Source organism: Penaeus monodon, chromosome 33 (assembly GCF_015228065.2).
Source record: "Penaeus monodon isolate SGIC_2016 chromosome 33, NSTDA_Pmon_1, whole genome shotgun sequence".
NCBI classification, from domain to species: domain Eukaryota; kingdom Metazoa; phylum Arthropoda; class Malacostraca; order Decapoda; family Penaeidae; genus Penaeus; species Penaeus monodon.
Window position 1 is genome coordinate 32,626,944 of NC_051418.1, and position 284 is coordinate 32,627,227.

A 284-nucleotide genomic window follows, 5' to 3' on the forward strand; every position below is an offset into this window, starting at 1 on the left:
ATGGTGATTATTGATTATTTGTATTTAGAGTTAAGTTGTTTGGTTTAGAATGGTGTCTTTATTAGGGAATGTTTGTGTGTGTTTATAATGGACTGAGATGGAAAATAGTACTGTGTCAAAACTTGTGTGTCAGGCATTTTTAGAATTTTATGTTAGCTGTGTAGCTGACACAGTTTAGTTACTTGTACATTTTTGTCTTTTAACATAATTTTTAAAAAACTAAAAGCTTATTTAATTGATTTGCACAGGCAGTAATCATCATTCTGAGGCGCAGTATCTTTCAT

General features: G+C 30.3%; 1 long non-coding RNA gene across 2 annotated transcripts in view; it reads left to right on the forward strand.

The window, feature by feature from the left end:
* LOC119594395 overlaps positions 1-284 on the forward strand; it is a 14,094-nt gene that overhangs the window by 7,775 nt on the left and 6,035 nt on the right. The gene's annotated exons all lie outside the window — the stretch shown is intronic.